This window comes from Panthera uncia, assembly GCF_023721935.1.
Source record: "Panthera uncia isolate 11264 chromosome E2 unlocalized genomic scaffold, Puncia_PCG_1.0 HiC_scaffold_19, whole genome shotgun sequence".
Lineage (NCBI taxonomy): Eukaryota > Metazoa > Chordata > Mammalia > Carnivora > Felidae > Panthera > Panthera uncia.
The window spans coordinates 21,011,913-21,032,985 of NW_026057588.1; positions in this window are offsets into that span (position 1 = coordinate 21,011,913).

A 21,073-nucleotide genomic window follows, 5' to 3' on the forward strand; every position below is an offset into this window, starting at 1 on the left:
TACCTCTGGAATGTCAGTGACTCGTCGCTTTGCCTCATGAAAGAACATCCCCTCTGCCCACCGACAGCCAGTGTCCTGACTTGCTGAGCTGCTGCCCCCTCACCTCTCTCCACTTCCCTTTCCTGCTGCAAGACATTGTGCATTTCATTCATCCCCTTGTTCCGCAAATGTATTTTGAGCACTTTACCGAGTGGCAGGTCTCCTGGGAGGGATGCAGCAGTGACAGAGATTGAGGAGGGCCCTGCCCTAGTGAAACATATAGTCTAGGGCAGAAATAATAAAGAATGACCATGAATAGAAGGCAAGGGCTCCCCCAAAACTGTGCTTTCAGAACCTGGGAGCTGCCTTGTGCAGGAGTCTTTCGAAAGTTGTCATGTTACCAGCTCTGCTCTCAGGTCCTTTCTGCATGAACTTCAAGGAAAGATGTATTAGTCCTACAGGTCTTCAATCTATGTTCATCTCAGATGCTCATAGAGATCACTTGATGGGATCATTAAAAAAAAGCACAAAGAAAATAAACAGAACAATAATAATTATTCCTGGGGAGGGACATCTGATCTCAATCTAGCAGGGACTGGATGTCATTGGAAAGCAGCCTTTTAAGGGTCATATAAAAAAGCAATCAGGTAAGTAGTTATTTAATGGCGAATACGGATGGCAAATGACACTCATGGCTTTGTATGCATTTCCTTCATCATCCCTCGTGGAATCAAACCTGCCCCCCACAGATCACTGGAGGTGGAGCCTGAGGAAATAGCTGTGGGTAGGGAAGGCGTTGAGGGTGGAGGTACATTGGAGAGTCTGAACATGGTTGATCCCTGGTGGGGGGCGGGGATGAAAAGGAATTCCTAAATGAACCTTCTCTCTCGTGTAACACGTGATTTCACCTACGTATTGCAATGTAATAACTGCCATAAGGAAGACCTGAACTATTTTAACTACATCCTTAAAGGTTTATAGATGCAAGCAGCACCCTCCAAAAGCAGTTCTCATCTTTTCTTTGGGAAAGTGGAGGGTCTTCCTATATTCAGATATGAAGGCACAAACAGTAATTACATAATACGTTATTTATTTAATTAAGACCGTGACACGTGCTGCAAAGAAGTGCCTGGTGCTCTGAGACCCAAGGCGTGTGTCTTTAAAGAAGAACTGCCTGAACTGCCACTGAAGGAAGGAAAGGAATTAACCAGACTGAGAGGGGACAAGCCAGGGCCCCCCGGGCAGGGAGAACAGCAGGTGCAAAGGCCCTGTGGAGATGAGTGGGGAAAGGCCCCACTCATGGGAGCCCAGATGGTGGGGGGCCAGACCTCACAGAGCCTCACGGGGATGTGGCTTCTCTCCCAGGGGCAAACCCATTAAAGGGTTTTACACACCAGAGCGATCCACTTCCATTTTTAAGAGAGGCTTCTGGATGCATCCCACAATTGTTACAATCATGCCCTAATTATTTGAGCTCCAGGGACCCAGCCACTCGCATTCCCTGCTGTCATTTCCCTCACTGTTTCAGGTGAGCTTTTCTTGAGAACTGGACTCAATTCCTGCGGCCAGGGCTCTCCCCTCCCTCCGTAACAGGGCCGAGCACGCAGCAGACACACAAAAAACACTACACATTCTTGCATTTGGAGCAAAGGTGGATACCACCTGTCTGGAAGGGGCGGTTATGCATACATGACCTCCTGACGGACAAGGAACAAAGGCCAAAGGCAGCCCCACAGGGAGCCAAGCCCCCGTGTTCCTCCACAGCCTGGCAAAGCTGCCCAGCGCTGCTCCAGGCAGGCAGGCCTGAGGCCAGGGGTCAGCCTGGGGGCCCGGCTCTCCACATCCGTGGACCACAGAATAACTGCAAGATGCTGTACCCCTCCACAGCCCGGCAGTGGCCCAATGCCCCTGCCCAAGGCTTCCATCGCATAAGTCACACGGCACACGGGGTGGCTTTTATCAGTGCATAAGGTGAAATTAGAGCAAAATCAAAATTTCCTTTAATATCTCTTATGAAGTCCAGCCACGCTGCTCCTGCCATTAAGCCGGTGGCTTGCACGCAGGGGCAAGTTGTATGATAAAAAGTCCTTAGACACAGGCCTCTCTGAGCTCTCTGAGATGCTCAGACCAGGAGAGGCATGTAGGGCACACTCCCTGGGTCTCAGAGCACCGTGCACTTCTCCTTTGCAGCACATTGTCACTGCTCTGAGATAAGTAGGAAGTGGGAAGCAGGACTCACAGGGGGATCATCAGATTCTTGACTCCCGTGCACGCTTGCCCCGGGACACGTACCCACTAAGTGGGAAGGTCAGCGGAAGCCACTGCACGATCTACACTGTCACCCGTGTCCCTCTGCCACTCCACCATGAATCCTAAAGTGGCCTGTGGAGGGTGATCCACCCAGCTGACTGGAGCTGTACCTGGGCGGGTGCCCCGAAGGAGCAGGACCTTGGCTGCAGCTCTGGGGACAGAAGACCAAGCCAAGGACCAGTGTGGAGGGCCAGAAGGGACCTGAGCCGCAGGAGACCGCCCCAGCAGTGATTGGCGTCGCCCCCGGCCTGGCTGGCCTCGCTGCGCACACGCAGGACGGTAAGGAGCCGCCGGCCGTCCTGGCGCGGGGTCTTTCACCCGATCACACTCCGAGGTACCGTGATAAAGAGAAATTCCATTCCGCTTAATCCCAGCGTGGTTCGGGTACAGCCTGCTCAGCGCGATCTCTCCCTCCCCGCAAGCAGCCCGGTTTGTGACGTGTCTGGGCTTTGTGTGCACGCTTCCAAACTGGAAATATTACCTTGCCTTTTATTTACATTTTCTGACGATGAAACGGGCTTTAAAAATGCCCCGCACCGCAGGGTGAGAGTGCACAGTGTGTGCACGGTGGGGGCGAATGGAGGGCTCTACTTCACCTCATCTCTCCTTTCTGCTTAAATATTATGCCACATCCTGATTAATACCAGACCAATAAAATCATCTCCACAATCTGGTTAGAGGCTTTTGTCTTCCCAGATGGCCTGCAATGTTAATGTGTGACAATTTCAACAATGAACTAGGACTGTTTTATGGAACCAACATTTGTTCCACTGCTTTTTTTTTTAGACTCAGAATTTTGACACAGATGGTACAAATTACTCAAAAAACAGAAATGTTCATTTAGAAGGCTTAAATATGTGGTTTTACTCAGGCCATCAGAATATTTTACATTTGCAATTCAGTAAATTTACTAACAACCCTGCTATAATTAAGGTCTGTAAAAAAAAAAAATCCCCTTTTTCCAGCTTTTTATATCTATAGAGTTTCATTAAAGCCAGAAAAAATATTATTATTTATTCTAGTTGTGCAGTGTTCTTATTTCCTTGTGACATACATTGTTCGTCTCTGCTTTCTGTTCCCTTCATGCTTCTAATTGCTGCTGAGGACGGAGGAGGAAGGGTGGGATGGGCTGCGGCTTCGAGGTCTCTCCCCCATCACCCCTCAAGCCAGGCTGCAGCCCCAAGTTCCTGGTCTCAGTGATTACAGACACGGCATCTGCTAGGACCTTCTCCTACAAGAAGGAGAGCATGTCCCCTTGCACCTCTGTTTACCGTCTCTGCAAGGGCAGAACCCACAGCACAGGACTTTTCAAGGCTGCAGTTGACTCTTTGTTTCCACGTGGACCCAGGTCTGCTTCTCAGTGCCACAACTATCTCCGTACCCCTGTATGCTCGTTCTGTGATGTGCACTGTTCACAGAAAGCTCGGTTTAATCCTCCCTGCAGCCCTCAAGGTGTGCAACAAAGTCTTGTTGCCATTTACAGGTGAGGACGCTGAGGCTGAGAGAGGTTATGTCAAGGTCAAGGCCTCACGCAGTTACCACCTTAGGAGACACGAGAGCACCGACGATGAATTGAGAACCGTATCGACAAATATGGGTATTTTCTGAGCGCTTACTCTGTGCCAGGCACTGTAGAGTCTTTTCCACGTGTTGTCTTCCGGGACCCTCCTTTTAAAAATGTGGTGGCCGAGCAGTTTAAAGGAAGGAGGTGAAGCCCACTGCGGGCAGAGGCAGTCAGGGGGCTAGGAATCCGTCGAAGCAGAGGGGACAGCCCAGAGGACAGAGGAGATCCAGGCTGCCCACTGTTTGGTCTCTCAGCTCCGGAAGGTGGATCTCACCAACAAGGTCACCCGGGAGGAGAAGCAGCCTGCTCTGACCTCAGCTCCCCGAAGGGGGCTACTCCGTGCCTTTTCCCTCTGCCTTTGCCCCAAAGCTGCCAACTGCTGCCCCCCACACAAATCTGAGTTCCTGGAAGACCTCAGCCACCAGGAAGCAGAGGACAGGAAGTAGAGAACAGAAACCTGGTGTCCCCATCTCTGCCCTTATCACCCAGTACTCAGAGCCTACAGAGTGCCAGGCACACAGTAGACACCAACTACTTACAAGACCCAATTGCAAAATGGAAGACACAGTCCTGGCTTTTTCCAAGCGACCTGAGCCATCTGAACCTGGAGAGAGCTCTTCAGAGGCTACCGTGTAGGGAGTATGTACACGGCTCTTTACCTCGTGTCTGGAACATGGGGGCACGCAGCAGGCGTTAGCTGTTGTTTTTGCCATCGTTACTACAATTATTCTTTTGGAAGTGTAAAAAGCCCACTGCAATGATCAAACTGCAACATTCCTGGGGCAAGGTCCAGATTCCAAAGGAATACCCCAATGGTGCTCCCCTCTTCAAGCCTTGTTTTGGGGGCTCCTGAACATGCTCAAATCAATCTCAGGAGACCCTCCAGCCGAGCAGACTCATCTTGGATGCATTTATTATTTTATTGATGAAAAAGCCCCTCCCCCCAAATCTAAACAGAGTAGAGGGTCCTCGTCATTTCTTCCTGCCCACAACTTGAAGAACCGTCTGCTTAAATATTTTCCAATAGTGTTTTGCCAAGAATAACAATCATAATAAAACCAACACCAATGTCCTGCTTGCCATTTCATTGACCAGAGTTTTGGTGTTTGCTTTTATGTACCAAGTGGTATCCCGTTCCATTTCCGCATTGGTTCCTGCTTTCCAATTCTGTAAACAAATAATTTATTTCAACTTCAGAGTAAAAAAAAAAAAATTAAATGCATCAACCATTGTTGTCCTTTGCTAATCCTTGCAGTAAGTACCATGCATTTCTGTGTGAGGCCTCAATTCATTAGAGCATTCTATTAACACTGCCAACAGAAAGTGCATTCTGAGTTTTTAAATGTTGTTTCCATTAAAATCAATCACTCCTCGCAATTAAGCCAATAGTCTCACCATTTTTGCTGTTATGAGCTAAAGCATCCTAAATATATTGACAGCTGTCTTCGATAGGATGACACAAATGAGGGGGGGCAGGCCTAAGATGAAATGTCACCAAGGGGAACACAACAGGCTCCTCTTGCTGGAACTCACCTCATTTTCATACCCCAGAAGGCATTTAGTATGCTTTTTTTTTTGCAATGGCAAAGTACAGTGATCAATGTTTTGCATATTACAATCAATAACACACTTAAATATTTAAGTTTTGCATTCTTTTGCAATAAATATTGATATATTACAAACTCTGTAAAAACTGTTCATTGGACTTTTTGTTTGCACTGTGTACTGTATCATTCAGCAAATAAGTGAGCTAAATATTGTTTGTTACAAAACAGATGTCAAATAAAATTATGCCATATGTGCTATTAAACACTTTTCTTATTTTTTTTTCCAGCAAAACCCAAGACTTAGTTTCAGAAGTGAATGTATTTGGCTTTTCGAGGATTTGAAGCATGACAGCAACATCTTTGAAATATTTTTAAACCTGCTGGCTTTGTGTAATCCAGTTTTGTGAACTAATTCTGAGTGTTATCATAGATTTGAAATTACAAATACAGGTAGATTTAATAGGGACATGGATACACCCACAACAGTCCAGGCAGGGGTGAAAATTGGTCCACTGTTGCAAAAGAGAGGGAAAATAAAGGAAACTGCAAAAAAAAAAAAAAATTAAAAATAAATTGTCTAGAGAGACAGGAAATCAGGAGTTTTTCTAAGTGACTAGAGACTTTGAGGAGGTAGAAGAGAGAACTTTGTCAGCTCAACACTGGTACCACAGAGGAAAAGTCTGAGGCCCGCTTGGAGATGTGGGGGTGATTCAGGAGGTGTCGGGGGGGCAGTCCGGCCCTGCGGGTCCTCAGAGGGTCTGGAGGAAGGGTGGAGGAGGGAGAGGGGTGCAGGGCACTCACAGGGGCGGGTGCAGGCACTGGGGAGCTGTCCCCACCCCAGGGTGTCCCCACTAAGCAAGCCTCTGTGAACTCCCGGGGTTAGGCCCAGCAGGGGTCTCCCCCTCCCCAGCCCTGTCAGAAGCGTTTGCGCTAGATGGATGGATCTCTTAGCCCGGGGAAGTGTGAAATGTGAAACAGAATGAAACAGAATGCAAGAAACATGTTGCTAAGAGCCACCGAGTGAAACAAAATCTGGAGGCCCCGGCACACTGGTGTTGGCACCAGCGGCCCAGATGCTTCCACCCACAGACGGAGGAGGGGTACACAGCCGAGCAGAAGAGCCCATCAGGGTCAGGGGCAAACCCGGAGCCCCGCCGCTCTCCCTCGCTACAGCTCTGCCCACACATCTTCGAAGGAGGCCCTGGCTTTCTGGTATCTCCTCCACCTGGAGGCTGACCTCAGAGAAAGCCAAGACACAGGTACCCTAAGAGGGCTTGTGGGGCCTAAAAGCACCACGATGCCCACTTCCCCCAGATCACTGGGTCCCTCAGAGACAGACACTAGTCCCTTGCCCCACCTTCTCACCCAGCCCTCACCTCGGGTCCCTCACTACCTGCTGCACCTGGGTGGGACTCACATGAGCCCCTATGTGGATATCATGCTCTGGGGTTACCCTGGCCAATAGAGGACAGCGCGGGTCGGTACGTGTGTACCCATTTTGTTCCCCGAGGTGGATAGCAGAGCGCTGCATGCGAAGGTCCCGTGGCTCCCATGAGGCATCCTTGCACTGGCTCCACCTCCCGCCCCGCCCCCACTGGCTCAGCTCTCATCCCCAGGAAGCTACCTGTGGACTCAGGTGTTGGTCTTGTGCTTGCATCCAGACAAAACCCGGGATGGGATGCCCCACACATCTACCCCCGCCTGATACTGAGCCCTAGTGCTTATTTTGGCCCCCGCCTAACGTGAACATCTGAAAAGGGTCCTTGCCCCAGGCAAGCATTTTGGGAGTTCTTTGGTTAGCAGACTTTTTTTCTCGGATGCTTTTGTTGGTCTGTTTATTACTTCTGGGGCTGAGGATTTTGCTCACTTCTGCATGGGTCCTGTCTTCCCTACACGACAGCAGTCCAGGAGACAGGGTGGTCTCTGAGCCTCCCCAGAGCCCCCGACAATGACCAGGACCCGACGCCACGACAGAGAGCTCCATGGGCGCCAGGGGGTGACCAGGACCCTCCCCACCGCACAGAAGGAATGGAGGCAGCCACGAACATCCTGGTCTGGGGAGGGAAGGTTCCTCAAAAGGGGTGAAGATCTAAGCCACGCAGGACGAGGAGGAGCCATCAGGAACAAAGGCTCAACCTGCCCTGCACTGGCCGCCGGCCTCACCTTCGGACCCCATGAAAGTTTTATCCTGAGAGCCACCCCTCCATGGTCTTGAGCTAACTTGACAGAGCTTCTCGCCCCGCCTCCAAACACACCTGAACTAAAACACCAAGTTAAGGAGTTTGGACTTCATCTGAGAGCAATGAGGTCTTTAAATATTTTAAGCTGGGGCTTAGGCTACTTACCGGATTTGCGATTTAGAAACCCCATTCGTCAGCTGTGTTGCAAATGCTTTCAAAGAAGTAAAGGGGCTGTGCCCACAGCCTGGAAGGAGTGGAAGGACCGGCAGGGGAGCTGGAATCCCAAGGATGAGGCAGCAGAGTCAGAAGGACCTGTGTGTGGCTGGGGGTACAGGCTGAGGGAAGGGAGGTAGCTAGGATGACCCCTGGGCTCTGGGTTGGTACCTGGGGGGATGGTAGAGCCCGTCCCCAGGCTGGAAGGGGTTTCGGGAGGAGCGGGAAAGGGTCAGCTGTTAGTTGGTTTAATCAGAGTGCTTTTGCCTGTCAGTAGGCTCAGCAGAGCAGAGCACGGGGATGGGGGCAAAAGTGGGGAACTGGTTTCTATGTTGTAGAGGATTTGGGAGCCTGCGGGAGGGGAGAGGTGAGGAGGGAACCACAGAGGGTCTGGCTGTCCAGAGGCTGCAGCAGGAAGCCGTCCGGTGTGACCTTGGTTCGGTTATTTAACTATTTCCCACTCTTAAACTCGGTTTCTCCAGCTGTCAAATGCCTTGGAATTTGGGCCTCAGTGACTTTTATCTTATGTGCTGAGAGAATGGAAGGCATCAAATTCCAACCGTTAATCTGGGGTTCGCAAACCTGGATGCCTTGGGGCCACGCAGGTGACATACATGAGAGACGGGGCCAAGGACAAGAAAGATCACGTGGCCCTCTGAGACAACCACAGATGCCCTCAGCCGCAGTGCCTGGGAGACTGCAGGGAGGGGTGGGGACCGTGGCAGTGTGAACCTGCCTTTTAAACACCCCCTTTTTAAACACCCCCCTTTTAAACACACACTTAAGGGGTGCCTGGGTGGCTCAGTCGGTTAAGCATCCGACTTCGGCTCAGGTCATGATCTCGCGGTCCGTGAGTTCAAGCCCCTCATCAGGCTCTGTGCTGACAGCTCAGAGCCTGGAGCCTGCTTCACATTCTGTGTCTCCCTCTCTCTCTGACCCTCCCCCATTCATGCTGTCTCTCCCTGTCTCAAAAATAAATAAACGTTAAAAAAAAATTTTTTTTAACACACACTTAAACTGTGAACCCCAGCACTGTCACATCTTCTGGGTATTTTTTCTTTTTTCAAAAAAAAAAAGTCTAGAAATCTAAACTTAAAAGCAAAACATACAAATAAAACCATTCCCAACCAGTCAAACAAAATCCTACGGAGGGTTGGATCACACCTACAAGCCGTGGATTTGTAACCTGTGCTTTCAGTGGAGAACTCCTAGCAATCTGAGCTCTCCAGCTGGCCCCAGGGATTCAGACCCTTGGAAGCTGGAACCCAGTGGATTCACCGTCTGTGAGGATGGAGAGAAGATAGAGGGGCTTCTCTGGGAACTAACAAAGAAAGATTTCTGAGGCCAGATCTCAAAATGTTAATCAGATTCAGAGACATAAAACATGACAATTTAATGGTGTTTGGTGGAAACTGAAAATTCTTTAAAGTTCTAACTATCCTACACTGAATTCTAATACTTTTTTAATTATTAGATATAAAATGCTTATAATTTTAGGGGGAAATTAGACTTGGTAATTTATATTTCTTGTTTATACAGTACAATTTGCTGATGAAAAAATGTGCTAAACTTATTGATTCATGACCATAATTGTTTAATTATTTATCATTGCAGAATGGTATTAGCATTGCTAATAATGCAGATGTGCACAAAGGCTGAGGAGTCAGATGCAGCTTTTGTTTGGGGTGTGCGGGGCTTGAGGAAGGTTGCTCTAGGCTGTAGGGCAGCCTGCCTGGGACGTGAGGTTCTTGGGCCACGCCTGTCTCCATCAGAACGACCACAGAAGGGTTCTGCATCTTGCAGCAACAGAACTGCGGGGCCACAGACTGGTCCTGCCACTCTGAATTCAGAGCTTGGGTTTGGGGACTGAGTCTCAGGCCACTGGGAGAGTCCTTTGTTCTGCCACAGCCAAGGTGGTCCTCATCCACACACCTTGCATGGCCCAGCTGACCTCCATGGGGTCCAAGAGAGCTCAGTGATGGCCAGGATCACAGACCCTGGAACGGGTCAACAGAAGGCTCAGCACCGCGCCCCCCCTTCCCACCCCGCCAAGACTGGTCACTGGCTATAGGTCTATGCTCTTCACCTAAATCTAGAAAGGGAACAACTCCAAAAGGAAGTCACAGGTGATACAGGCCCTCAACCCCAGACCTACTTTCAGAGCTAGTAGATCATCTGAATCAACCTGCACATTTCACGGACAAGGAAATGGAGTCTTAAAGAGAGGACGCAGGTGCTCTGAGTAATTCTCTCCCGTAGCGTCAAAAGGAGACACCAGGGGGGCACGGAACAGGAGTCTGAAGCTCAGAGCAGAGGACTGACCCGGACTGACATTTGGGAGTTGCCAACAAGGATGTGCTGGGGGTTAGATCGGTTTATTGGTCCCACTGCCTCATTCTCTTGTGATAGAATCATCCATTCACATCCTTGCCACAGCTCACAGTGGGTCAAACAGGCTTCCAGGCACCCTGACCTTGGGGTTGACCCAACGTCCGCCAACTGGATACAGCATGGCAGCAGCAGGATGAAGTGTCTGTGTGCAGTTGGCCTTGCCTGCCTGAGCTGTGGCTGTCGCCATGAGATGCTGCCTGTGTGGTTGGGCCGCAGCACGAGGTACGCGGTGCACAGCTACTCCGGCCACCCACAGAGCCACCGCCGAGAAGTGCACGCTCCCTGCTGCCTGATGCCAGGTCACCTCTGTTGGCTGCCCACAGTAGCAACTGATGCGGTGAGCATCCCAGCTCTGGGAGGAGGCGGGATCACCCAGGGAGAAAGAGTGATGGAGAAGGCCAAGGAATAAACACAAGTCAGGACTGCCCCAGAACCACTAGGCAGAAAGAAGAAAAACATGCCTGTGGGTCCTGGAGGCCATGAGAGGCATGTATTTCAAACAGGAAACATGTGCCCTGCATGTGACTAAGAGGTTGGCTAAGACGAGGGCGGAGAAGCCCATGGGACGTGTGCACATCCAGCTTGGCCGTAGTGGTCGCGTGACCCTGGGGGAATCCAGTGACGAAGGCTGGGCTTCAAGAGCCCAATAATGGGTCCAGGGGGTTCCCACACCAACAGAGGATGGGCGAAGAATGGGGGGAAATGGAGCTGCCCGCGTGGGGTGGCCCAGCAGCAGGTGGGCAGGACAGACATGCTAATCCCTTCATTGCAGATAAGTAAGTGAAGGAGCTATAGTCCCGACACAGGGGCTGGGGCAGGCGGTGCCACAGAGTCAGGTCTGGGCCAGCCCTGGGTCCTCCGCGGGCACGCCCAGTCTGGGGGACGCAGACCGCCCCCTGGGGAGGAGGTCCTGCTTCCACTGCTCTCTGATGCCTCCCCGGGGTCCTCTTATCTCCCGTCTGCCTACACACGCCTCGAGGACAGGACCTGCCACTCCTCCTCCCACGAGTTTGGCCCGTGGAGGGAAGGAAGGCTGGCCATCCTGGCCTCCGTTTGGACCTGGATTTAAAATCCCCAAACCATTTAAGAACCCAGCTGTGGCTCCAGAAGCCACTGCCACGGAGAACGGACTTGTCTGGGGTCCCCCAGACCCCCACCTTTCATGGCTCCAGCAGAAAAACTCGTCATTTGGCCCGAAGCTCCCTCTCAAGGTGTGTGAGAAGTTCATGCGTCAGAATGAATTTTTGAAAAGAAAAAGAACATTCCTGGCATAGTACATTTTTGTTGTGTTTGTTTTGGGGAAGTGGGAGGTTCTGTTGGGTCTGCCTCTCTTTTCCCTTCCCCACCTCAAAGCGGCAGCGCTGGGCATTTCAAGTTTATTACCAACCCCAGCCCCTCCAGCTTCAGTGTTTCAGACTCACTGAAGGGGACAGCTGAGACCCCAGGGGGCGTGGAGCGGGGGGTGGTGCAGTGCTGGGGGCTGTGAATACACAGACAGGGCCCAACCAGCCCACAGCAGGGAAGGAAGCTTGGCCTCTCCGAGCCTGAGTTAGGGGCACTGTCCGGCCAAGTGGCCACAGGAACAGCATAAATGCCATAGGCCTACACCTGTCCTGGGTTTTCCAGCACTTTATAGCCCTGAATTTTCGCCTGGCCTGTGGCAAGACAGAAGGGGGCCTCAGCGCTGTCGATGCAGTCTCCCTGCCAGCTGGGGCTCGGAGACTCCGCTCCATTTGGAGACAGTGACAAAAGGTGACCGTCTCTTTCCTCCAGAAGTCGTTGAACGAATCTGTGCCTGGAGACATACTGTCTCCCGGTGTGTGGCCCCAGGGCAGCCAGGTAGGCTAGGGGGGAGGGGGGGAGCATGCCCAGCCCCATGGGCACCTTATTCTCACACCAGGAACCCCTCTCCTCATGTCTCACTGTTCCCCTCAACCTCTCAGGCTGGCTCCCACCCTCTCGGGGCAGCAAACCCCACAGGCTGAGCCTGCTCTGAGCCCCAGCCTCCCCGGAAGCAGTGTTTAGTTCCTGACCTTTGCATTGCCAACAGTTTCTCGGCTTGGTTTTGGCCAAAACTTTCATTCTCAGCAGAAGGTACTTGTCTCTGAAACTCTGGCTTCATAGTCCCGGAGCACACCCCCTTGTTTTGTGTGATGCTCCCTGACAGCCACGAGTGCTGGGGGTCAAAGGTAGTGCTGGAGGCACAAACCCTGGCTTTGCCACCTACTACCACGTGTGGCCTTGGCCATTCATGCACCAAGAGGCCTGCCATGCGACCCTGGATAAGCCCTCCTCCCTGGACCTCCGTTTTCCTCTGTGAAGAAGTCAGACATGACAATTCCTAGATGCCCTTCCAGTTTGCAGTAATAACAGTGGCTAGCCTTTATGTAATATGCATAAATGTGGCCAGGCATATTTCTTTCTAGACTGTCGATGAGCTTCCCCCACCCCCCACACTCCCCCAGCACTGTGCCCCCCCCAGTGCCTGCCCTTCATCTCATCAGTGCCTGCAACCCGGGGCTGAGGGCTGGCTGGCCCGGACCACACCTGACGGGGGCGTGAGACAGGCCTCAGTGCTGAGGGTTGTAACACACTGTGGGAGCTGCCCTCACAGAGGACCTGTGGGGAATCACCTGGGCATACCTGTCCCCAGCTACCCCCGATGAGCTGCAGAACCGGACCGGGCTCAGTACCAAAGCACCTCCTCCCAGGCCACCAGTGGTGCGGGCAGGGGCCACACATGCACCCAGCTGCCTGAGCCCCGGCAGGAGCCCCAGCACAGTTAGCTGATGGTGAGGGATTTGTCTCCAGGATCCCTCCCTCAGAGTGGGGACCCCAGTCCCATGACCCCCAAGAGATTCAGGAAGGGTTTCCACAGGGCTGTCTGTGCTGTGCCCCCAGGACCAGGGCGAAGGAGCCCTCAGCCCAGCATGCAGAGATCTGTCCATGCCCTGTGTGGCCATGGCACAGACAGCAGGGGTGCACAGAGAAGGGTCTGGTGGGAGTGATCTGTGTTGGGATTTGCGATGTATGGCCTAGAGGACAAGACCACACCCCCCCTCCCCCACCGAGGTCAGGGACCCTGTGTGGTGCACATTCCCAGGGGCAAGTATCAACTAGACTTGAACTAGGCCAATGAGCCCTGTGACTCTGGGTCTCTCCTTCCCCCTCTCTGCCTTAAATTCTTTTTCAGCCAGCTGGGACTCCCTCGTGCATCAATGCCCAGCTTGCAAGGAGACAGGAGAAACTGGGGGTCAAGCTTGAGGTCAGCACTTAGCAGACCAGAAAGTACAGGGCGGGAGAGGGGACTGGGGACAGGAAGGATGGGGGCAAAGGGAAGCATCTTAGTGGCCACCATGCTCCCCGCTCAGAGGGCTGGACCCTGCCTGCCCAGCTAGGCTGTGCTCGGTGACCAGCCCAGGCTGGAGGCTCCTTTCTTGCCCTGCACACCTGCTCCAGCCCATCCTGAACCTGGCAGCACATCAGGCCCAAGCCAGGTAACTGACTGAATCACTCACGGCTTTGCTTTCCAGACACCCACCATACTGTGCTCGAGCATGGAAAGGCACCGGTGACCTGGCATGGCCTGGACAGCCTCAGCAAAGGAATGGAGGGTCCAAGACCCCCAGTGACCACAGAAAACAGGGTCATTGTGTGGAGCATAGTGGGCACGGCCCAGAGAGAGAAGCATCGACACGGCTCCTGAGCTCCAGGCTTGTCCCTGCGGCCAGACAGGTAAGCAGGCAACTAGAAGGTGGGGGACCCTGGGGGATTAAGGAGAGGTAGGAGGAGGCGACATTGGGAGGAGGAGGAGACATCAGGACAGTGCATGAGTGGGAGTGAGCCAAGCTAAGGGGAGGAGAGAGTGCTGATTGCAACCGCAGGTGGTGGAAGCCACAGCGAGAGGCGGGCTGGACCTGTGGCCATGACCGAAGCTGGAGAGGTCAGGAGGGACCAGCCACGTCCTGGGGCGAGTGGCGGGGCCTGCATGGAGCACGCACACAGATACAGGCAACCCCTCTGCACACAGACGTGCACTCACATCAGCAGGTGTGCACCCATGTGCACATACACACACACACACACACACACACACAGGGCCACATTTACGTGCACACACACATAGTCAACCCTCACCAAATGCCAAATGCTCCTATGGCAGGGTGCCATTCCAGATTCTTTCCAGGTCTCTACTGCTTTCACAGTGAACACCCCTAGCAGGTAGAGGTCATGGGTTTCCCATTGTACAGGTGGGCATACTGAGCCTGGTCAAGAGACTCCTGCTAGCAGGTGTGGGACTAGAGCCCAGTCCTGCTCTGTGAGGCCCTGTCTCACACCAGGCAGCAGCTTCTGGAGGAGACAGACATGGCAGTTCAACAGGAGGTAAAATGCCCTTTTGGCCAGAGATGCCCTCATTGGTCACCCCCTTGGAGCGAAAGACCAGATCCTGAAGAATGTCCAGCAAGTAACTGACCGATGCCCGGTCCCTGGGATGCAGGCAATGGTTCCCACCAGGGACAAGGCTGTGGCCAATGGCATCAGCCCCCAACCAGACCACAGACGTGACACCCACCTGTTCACAAGGGCCCAGGTGCCTCTGGCAAGAGTTCTAGTGGCAAGAGGCCTGGAGAGTAGGTGTGTGTGGTGTGGGGAGCACAGGAGACAGCTGGGGTCCCTAGCTACCTCGGAAGGCAGAGGCTGAGGTCATCCTGGGCTCCCTGCCCTGTACCATGGGGTCCCCTATTTCTGGTGCCGGCAAAGCACAGCCCCTGCTGGCACTTCTCACCCAGTCTTGTGCTGCCTGGCCTACTGGGCCCCTCAAGCCTCACTTTCCAGAAGATCTAGCCTGGCTGTATTACCAGCTGTGTCATTCACACGTTTCTAGAATATTTGCTGAGCGCCTGCTACGTGGCAGGCATAGAGCCTCCTGATCCCTGAGCAGGAGCCTTTCACTCGCTCTTTTTGGGAGAGTCAGTTTGGGAGGGCAATGCCCCCGTTTTCCAGAGCAGGCGCAGAGAGAAGCCCAGGAAGAGTAGATACCTCGCCTCGGGTCCCACAGGGTAGGCAGTTCTCTGCAACCCGCAGGCCTAAGGCCCAGGCACTGGGCATCCCCAGTGGAACTCGCCTCCCACCGTGGTCCCGGGAGAGAGCAGAGCAGACCTGCAGCACTCGACAGAACCCAGAAGCCACAGGGAGCTGGTCCAGCCAGGCTGCGTCCTCACCCCCAGGAGGCACTGGAACTCAATGGCTAACGGTGCTCAGCCATCCCCGCGACTCTGGTGAGCACCCCTCCCCTCCGAGGTTAACAGGATAAAGGCTGGGTAAAGAAACTACTCATTTCCCAGCTCGCAAAGAAGCAATTATGCGACTTTCTAACGTGGTTTCAAATATATTTTGCAAACTAGGACTCAGACAAATATTAATGGCAGCAAATTACAGTACTTAGCAGAATTATCACCTAGCAAAGAGGCGCTTTTAATCTATAAAAAATATCAACAAAAGATGTAAATATGAACCCCTCAATGGGTGGTGTATCTTGAAGAAAATATACATCTAATCTCACAGTGTGTTACTTCTAATACCTGGGGAGAAGGTTAACAATTCTGAGACATTCCCTACGGCTAGAGAATATATTTTGATGTAGATTTGTGGATATCAGAGACTTTAAATCTATTGTATAATCACAGGGCAGGAGGGAGGAGCCCGGCCACCTATTTCCCCGTGATCGGAAAGCGGCCCTTGAGGACTGTTTAAATAGCTGTTTCCCTCCTTGGAGCTCCTGGCTCACGAGGCTTCAGGAGGCACCCAAGGCCTCCTCCAGGGGAAACTGAGCTGCCTGGTCCTGGGCCCTGCGTGCAGGCCCAGCACCCCCTCTTGAAGATGGAGAGACTGGGGGGAGCCGCTGATAACAGGGTAAGGGAGCCCGCGAAAGGCAAAGTGTCAACCTCACAGTGTTGCTGGGGTGTCCAAGAAATAAGTGAGTCAAATAGGTGAACTTCACTGTAGTAGGATGCGTGTGTGTGTGTGTGTGTGTGTGTGTGTGTATACGAGAGAACAGGGACTCCCTACGACACCATCACAGGACACGTGGGGTCCCCCCAGCCCACCCATGGACTCCGCAAGGGCCACACTCAGCAGCAGGGCCCTAACAGCCATCCTGGGGCTTCCCTCTTACTCTCTATGGCTGGGACAGTCAGAAGGCAAATGTCCAAAGGGCCCTAACCAGCAGCCACAGCCACACTAGAAAAATGGCCCTCGGGAGGCTGTGGGAGAATGGCAATGCGATCACGTGGACAGGTGCTTCCTCCATGCCGGTCCACCGTGTTCTCCCTTGGACTCTGGACCTCAAGCCAGAAGAACCAAGCTCCGGGGGTAGGGGGACCCTACAGAGTTTCCCAGGGCAGGACCCCAGCAGTTTCATGGGCTCTAACCTGGGGTGCAGCTGTGGTCATCAGGGACCAGTGAGGACAGATGTGCCACTTGGGTTTCATTATCTCCTAAACTTGTCCTCATGCAGCTTTTCATGCTTTCCTCCAAGGGGAGTCTAACGGGACTTGAATTTCAATGATTGCTGTGGACCCAATGTTTGTGTCCTTCCCCTGCCAAACCATACATTGAACCCCCACTGTACTTGGTCTACTGATGGTATTTGGAGGTGGGGCCTCTGGGAGGTGATTAAGTCACGAGAGTGGAGCCTCTCTCTCTCCCCCATGTGAGGACACAGCAAGGAGGTGACCCATCTGCAAACCCGGAAGTGGGCTTTCAGTAGACACCAAACTGTGGGCACCTCGATCTTGAACTTCCAGCCTCCAGAATGGTGAGAAATACATGTCTGTTGTTAAAATGGCAGCCTGGGCGGACTAAGACAGTGATTCAAACAGAAAAGAAAAAAGGTATATTGGAGATTGATTCCTATTCATACATCACCAAGACGCATCATCCCTTTATTCATTACTTCTGCCTGTTTCTTCCAGTCGGGAGCCTGACTCACACTATTCCTGGTGCCCAGGACACCTCCCCTCCTTCTACACACATACCTTCACAGGTAACACCCTCAGGTCTCCACTGACAGCCCTTCTTCAGAGAGTTTCCTCTGTCACCAGCCCCTATTGGCCCCCACCCCAACCACCACTATTCTCCTAGGCCTCTCTCCTCTTGAATTCATCACATAAATATTACATTTATCTGGATCGTTCTTAAAAATTAATGTCTGGGTCCCCCGAGTCAGCATGTCCTAGGAGGGCAGGGGCCTGGGCTTTTGTGTGGTCGGTTTTGTTATTCCATTCTGGCTCACTGGCATCTCCCCGGAGACTGATGCCCATATTTTCTGATGAGTAAGTGAATTCGGAGCACCCCATGGGAGCCAGCCCCTTCCTCCTCCTGGTCGATTACAGCATTGCCTAAGGGAAATCCTGCTCCCAGGCTCTCATATGGAAGCCATGCCCAGAAGTTTTGGAGACCTGTGTCTCCATCCTTCCCCTCATCATCCTCACACTCTGCCCACAGGTGGAGAGAAGTTGCCAGCAAAGCCCCTGTCCGCACACACGTGGACCTCAGCCTTCCCTGGGCTCCCCACAAGCCATTGTCTCCTACCCATGTTCCCAGCATGCACTGGGTTCCCATGAGCTACTTGTCTTCATGGCACCTGGGGTCAAAGGCGCTTCTGGGGCTCCCGCTGCTTGTCTGCCAAGGGGCTTGGGGTGTTTGTAATTCAGCTGAGGCTAGCCCATAAAACCACACCATCAAGAGAGCTGCTTAACAAATGGTGACCCTGTTGATTGTTTCTCAAAAAAAGAGGTTCTTTATAGTTAATTTGTTCTATAACCCGTTGAGTGTACTGGCTTGGTAAGTTCTCTCGGTCACCACCACTTGTTATGTCCGGGAACTGTCATTAATTACTTCGCTACTTTCGGAGAGCTGTCTGCAGGACGCCGGGCCAGGAGTGGGGAGATGCGGTGAGGGGGCTATTCCTCTGGGTTCTGGGGGAAACTGTGACCTGGGCGCTCGACGGGAAATTTCTGGCACTTGTGTGAAAACTGGGCCTTTTTACCTGCCATTTGGAGCTGCAGCTACATAATAAATGCTTTTTGTGAGGACACCGATCCATTGCGCCCTGAAGACGACTCAGTTCCTGACTCTGTGGGACCTTAGGCAAGTCACTTAACCTGTCAGTGCTATAGTTCCCCAGCCGCAAATGGCGCATGACAGACCTGTCCCCACCTCTCTCACTGGCTATTTCCAGAATTAATTGGATAATGCTCACAGAGTGCTTTGAGCTTCCCAGAAAGAGGGGCACCTGAAACACAGGACAATTATTCTAATTATAACTGCCTCAGACCTGCGTACACAATTTTGCCTTTTAATGTTATCACTGCACATAATGGTAGAAGAGTCAAGGCCACTTTTCCCAAAGGGGATGATTTTAAGAAGCTCTATTTTCAAAGAAGAGCAGAGCTTATAAAACAGAAGCACACCCACTACTGCTGGTGCTTATAAAAAGTGCTCCCAGCCCGTCCACACAGAAAGCCCCGAGGTCTCCCCCCACGGTGGGCGGGGGGCAGCCAGTCAGGGACACGCGGTTCCTTCGCCAGTGACACTGGCCACAGAAAGGGCTCTGGGATGAAGGTGGCCACCTGCCATTCCAGTCCCTGAAGTGTGGTTGGGGGTGGGGGGCTCCTCCAGGCACGCCGCAGGGCGGTCAAGCTCACAGTGGGAGCCTGCTGTGTGCATCAGCGTGGTCGGGTTAGCCGTGTCCCCTTGCCTCATGCATGGCTAGGCCCGAGTAGGCATGTCTGCTCTGCTCCTTCAGCATGCAGTTAGTTCAGGGCTGGATGCAGGATCAGTGAGAACTGAGTTTGCTGACAGGTGCCACCACGGCGGGCTCTGGCCCTGGAGCATCGCGGGGCTTGGGCAGACAGCCGTGCTGGTGCGTGCACACCGGAGCCGACAGGGGCCACCGCGGTGTGTCCACAAAACCAGGTGCTGTACCTGAGTCTGTGCCCAGGAGGTCCCCAGGTCAGCATGGCTGGCCTGCACAGACAAGGGTCCCCAAGGGCACTTCTGCCCACCGCGTCTCTGATCTGCTGTGGCTAAGGCACATCCTGCCCAATCTAAAGGTTGGTCTAAATCTAAAGGTCCTTTAGACCTTTCCCCGGTCTAAAGGAAAGGCATTTATTTAGCTCAAGCTGGAGAGTTTGTCTGAGGAACCAAGAAAGCATCCGTCAAACTACCGGTCAATCTTTGCTGATGGCCAAGCCACACGCTCAGTCCTGGGGGGACTAGGGAGGTCATGGAGACGGCGATACTAAGACAATATGCTCGTCTGGCTCTGGGCCAGGAGGAGCCGAGACGACCAGGGGCTGGTGGGCAGGAAGAGGGGCAGGAGTGGACAAGCTGGAAGAAGGAAGGACCACTTAGAAGCAGAGAGGCCAGCTCGTGTCGGCACCGAGTGCAGGTGACGGGTCCCAGGCGCACCGTGGGCCAGGATGGGCAGGCAGCTTTGCACTCCTGAGACCATGGGCAAGCCACTAAACCTTTCCGTGCTTCGTCACTTCCTAAGTGATAAAACGGCGTCAGAGGACTGTGAGGAGGAAGCATGCTGTCATTATGCCAGGTTTTATGACTGGCAACTAACACTTAGCGAATGCTAACTGCACAGTGCTGAGTGCTTTATATGAATTATCCAAGTTTCACTCTCTCCACCCCCACCCAGATCCTGTAAGACAGGTACTATTCCCAGTCTAGAGAAGGGGAATTGAAACGTAGAGCGAAGGTGTCATTCGACCCAGACAAGTTGTGTTGGGGTCTGGATTTGAACCCTGAGCCTTTGCCCTAAACCTGGCTCCTAACCCAGAGCCGACTGGCTCATGCCTGGGCCGGCATGGGAAGCAGTGCTATCTGTAGACACAGGATGCCAGCCACACGGGTAATTTTCAGTTCTCCGGTAGCCACGTTAAAGAATCAGGAGAAATTAATTTTAATAATGTATTTTATCTAACCCAATATGCCCCAAAATATGTCATTAAACATGTAAGCGATGTAAAAAAATATTGAGATCTCTTGCATTTTTTTCTTCAAAATCTGGAGTGAGTTCACACTGACAGTGCGTCTCACCATGGACGAGCCACATTTCAAACTCTCAGTAGCCACGTGTGGCTCCTGGTGGACAGGACAGGTGTACGTCACCTTCCCAGCCAGGACAGTTGGAGCTGAAGGGAGATGTCATTAATAATTACGAGGGGGCAGCAGGCATAACCCAGGACTTTCCAGGCAAACCAGCCCCGGCCGATGCTTGGGAAACTCAGGTTCCCTTTGCCCACCCTCTCAGCCAGAGGCCTCTGGGGGTCTTCGCTGCCTCCTGCCTGCACAGTCTCCTGTCCCTTGCCCTGCCTGGGTAATCTTTTCAAGAACTTGTCTGTGTCTTTCTTACTTGCTCTGTTCTATTTTATAAGAGTCTGCTCTATTACTTTCTTTCTTAGGTCTTTGGGTTTGCTCTGTTTCCAATCTCTAGAGTTGAACAGTGAGCTCATTTGTTGTCAGCCTTTCTTGTTTCTTGGCAAATATATTTAAAAAACATACATTTCCCTCCATGTATGTACATCTTCCTCTGTGACCCACGCATTTTGATATGTAGCATCTTCGGGACCTTTCCATTCTAGGTTTTCCTAATTTGTGATTTGTTTCAAATGTTATTTAGCTTCCAGACACGCAGGAATTTTCAGCTATCCTTTTGCTTTTAATTTCTAACATTATGCCATTGTGGCTGGAGCACACAGTAGGTTATCTTACGGGTCCTTTGGAACATATAGAGACGTCTTTTATGGCTTATCTCATGGTTTATTTCTGTAAATGTCCCGCCTCTGGGCAAGTCCCTTCCCCTAAGAAGCCGC